Genomic DNA, 3933 nt, shown 5'->3' with positions numbered 1-3933 from the left:
GTTTGAAAAAGGACCGGGGTAAAGAGGGGGAAAGCACCATATATGTGTCCGGGAAGGCGCCCCTCGGGCGGACACAGGTGTCTGCATGAGCCCCTGTCGCTCAGATGCTGGAAGATCAGTTTGAAAAAGGACCGGGGTAAAGAGGGGGGAAGCACCATATATGTGTCCGGGAAGGCGCCCCTCGGGCGGACACAGGTGTCTGCATGAGCCCCTGTCGCTCAGATGCTGGAAGATCAGTTTGAAAAAGGACCGGGGTAAAGAGGGGGGAAGCACCATATATGTGTCCGGGAAGGCGCCCCTCGGGCGGACACAGGTGTCTGCATGAGCCCCTGTCGCTCAGATGCTGGAAGATCAGTTTGAAAAAAGAACCAGAGGATAGAGGGGAAAAACACCATATTTGTGTCCGAAAATAGCTCACTTTGACTCGGACGCGTTCCCTGTGATTTCAGCCTGTCAGACATGGTGCACATAGTAACGAGATGGAGGTGTTTTGGTCGACCAGGTAAAAAACGAAAAATCGAGAGAAGGTAAAAAGTAGGTGAAAAATTAAGCCTCTCTCGTTAAGGTACTTAGAAAAAATCCCCAAAAAAAAATGAACTCCCATTGAAATGAATGGGGAAAATTTTTTTTCTCGTTTTTTTTCTAAGTACAACAACGAGAGAAGGTAAAAAATGGTTTTTTTTAGCCTCTCTCGTTAAGGTACTTAGAAAAAAACCCAGATTTTTTATTTTCTCGTTTTTTTTCTAAGTACAACAACGAGAGAAGGTAAAAACAGGTGCTTTTTAGCCTCTCTCGTTAAGGTACTTGGAAAAAATCCGAGACATGTTTGGTCTTCCCCACTGACAGTGCGCCTTTGCTGGGTAAGTTGTGGACGTGCCAGGCACCCCCGGGACACCGGTGGAACGCGGCCGGACTCGTGGTACTCCAACCCGGGCATAATTTTGGATATTTCCCGGTCCTTTTTTTCCCCACTTTCCCAACTTTTCTTCTGAATCACAGTGCGCCTTTGCTGGGTAAGTTGTGGACATGGCAGGCACCCCCGGGACACCGGTGGAACGCGGCCGGACTCGTGGTACTCCAACCCGGGCATAATATTGGATCAAATTCGGGACTTTTGCCCACTTTCCCAACTTTTCTTCCCAATCACAGTGCGCCTTTGCTGGGTAAGTTGTGGACATGCCAGGCACCCCCGGGACACCGGTGGAACGCGGCCGGACTCGTGGTACTCCAACCCGGGCATAATTTTGGATCAAATTCGGGACTTTTGCCCACTTTCCCAACTTTTCTTCCCAATCACAGTGCGCCTTTGCTGGGTAAGTTGTGGACATGCCAGGCACCCCCGGGACACCGGTGGAACGCGGCCGGACTCGTGGTACTCCAACCCGGGCATAATTTTGGATCAAATTCGGGACTTTTGCCCACTTTCCCAACTTTTCTTCCCAATCACAGTGCGCCTTTGCTGGGTAAGTTGTGGACATTGTAGGCACCCCGGAACCCTGGTGGAACGCGGCGGGACTTGTGGGACTCGAACCTGGGTGTGACTTTGGACCAAATTCGGGACTTTTGCCCACTTTCCCAACTTTTCTTCCCAATCACAGTGCGCCTTTGCTGGGTGCGTCGTGGACATTGTAGGCACCCCGAGACACTGGTGGAACGCGGCGGGACTTGTGGGACTCGAACCTGGGTGTGATTTTGGACCAAATTCGGGACTTTTGCCCACTTTCCCAACTTTTCTTCCCAATCACAGTGCGCCTTTGCTGGGTGCGTTGTGGACATTGTAGGCACCCCGAGACCCTGGTGGAACGCGGCGGGACTTGTGGGACTCGAACCTGGGTGTGATTTTGGACCAAATTCGGGACTTTTGCCCACTTTCCCAACTTTTCTTCCCACTCACAGTGCGCCTTTGCTGGGTGCGTTGTGGACATTGTAGGCACCCCGGAACCCTGGTGGAACGCGGCGGGACTTGTGGGACTCGAACCTGGGTGTGATTTTGGACCAAATTCGGGACTTTTGCCCACTTTCCCAACTTTTCTTCCCAATCACAGTGCGCCTTTGCTGGGTGCGTTGTGGACATTGTAGGCACCCCGGAACCCTGGTGGAACGCGGCGGGACTTGTGGGACTCGAACCTGGGTGTGATTTTGGACCAAATTCGGGACTTTTGCCCACTTTCCCAACTTTTCTTCCCATTCACAGTGCGCCTTTGCTGGGTAAGTTGTGGACATTGTAGGCACCCCGAGACACTGGTGGAACGCGGCGGGACTTGTGGGACTCGAACCTGGGTGTGATTTTGGACCAAATTCGGGACTTTTGCCCACTTTCCCAACTTTTCTTCCCAATCACAGTGCGCCTTTGCTGGGTGCGTCTTAGGCATTGTAGGCACCCCGGAACACTGGTGGAACGCGGCGGGACTTGTGGGACTCGAACCTGGGTGTGATTTTGGACCAAATTCGGGACTTTTGCCCACTTTCCCAACTTTTCTTCCCAATCACAGTGCGCCTTTGCTGGGTGCGTCTTAGGCATTGTAGGCACCCCGGAACACTGGTGGAACGCGGCGGGACTTGTGGGACTCGAACCTGGGTGTGATTTTGGACCAAATGCGGGACTTTTGCCCACTTTCCCAACTTTTCTTCCCAATCACAGTGCACCTTTGCTGGGTAAGTTGTGGACATTGTAGGCACCCCGGAACCCTGGTGGAACGCGGCGGGACTTGTGGGACTCGAACCTGGGTGTGATTTTGGACCAAATTCGGGACTTTTGCCCACTTTCCCAACTTTTCTTCCCAATCACAGTGCGCCTTTGCTGGGTGCGTTGTGGACATTGTAGGCACCCCGGAACCCTGGTGGAACGCGGCGGGACTTGTGGGACTCGAACCTGGGTGTGATTTTGGACCAAATTCGGGACTTTTGCCCACTTTCCCAACTTTTCTTCCCAATCACAGTGCGCCTTTGCTGGGTGCGTTGTGGACATTGTAGGCACCCCGAGACCCTGGTGGAACGCGGCAGGACTTGTGGGACTCGAACCTGGGTGTGATTTTGGACCAAATTCGGGACTTTTGCCCACTTTCCCAACTTTTCTTCCCAATCACAGTGCGCCTTTGCTGGGTAAGTTGTGGACATGCCAGGCACCCCCGGAACCCTGGTGGAACGCGGCGGGACTTGTGGGACTCGAACCTGGGTGTGATTTTGGACCAAATTCGGGACTTTTGCCCACTTTCCCAACTTTTCTTCCCAATCACAGTGCGCCTTTGCTGGGTAAGTTGTGGACATTGTAGGCACCCCGAGACACTGGTGGAACGCGGCGGGACTTGTGGGACTCGAACCTGGGTGTGATTTTGGACCAAATTCGGGACTTTTGCCCACTTTCCCAACTTTTCTTCCCACTCACAGTGCGCCTTTGCTGGGTAAGTAGTGGACATTGTAGGCACCCCGAGACACTGGTGGAACGCGGCGGGACTTGTGGGACTCGAACCTGGGTGTGATTTTGGACCAAATTCGGGACTTTTGCCCACTTTCCCAACTTTTCTTCCCAATCACAGTGCGCCTTTGCTGGGTGCGTTGTGGACATTGTAGGCACCCCGAGACACTGGTGGAACGCGGCGGGACTTGTGGGACTCGAACCTGGGTGTGATTTTGGACCAAATTCGGGACTTTTGCCCACTTTCCCAACTTTTCTTCCCAATCACAGTGCGCCTTTGCTGGGTGCGTTGTGGACATTGTAGGCACCCCGAGACACTGGTGGAACGCGGCGGGACTTGTGGGACTCGAACCTGGGTGTGATTTTGGACCAAATTCGGGACTTTTGCCCACTTTTCTTCCCAATCACAGTGCGCCTTTGCTGGGTGCGTTGTGGACATTGTAGGCACCCCGGAACCCTGGTGGAACGCGGCGGGACTTGTGGGACTCGAACCTGGGTGTGATTTTGGACCAAATTCG

The sequence above is a fragment of the Nerophis lumbriciformis genome, unplaced genomic scaffold, assembly GCF_033978685.3.
Source record: "Nerophis lumbriciformis unplaced genomic scaffold, RoL_Nlum_v2.1 HiC_scaffold_77, whole genome shotgun sequence".
NCBI lineage: Eukaryota > Metazoa > Chordata > Actinopteri > Syngnathiformes > Syngnathidae > Nerophis > Nerophis lumbriciformis.
The sequence above is the reverse complement of the archived record's forward strand: the minus strand, read 5'-3'. Positions refer to the sequence as shown.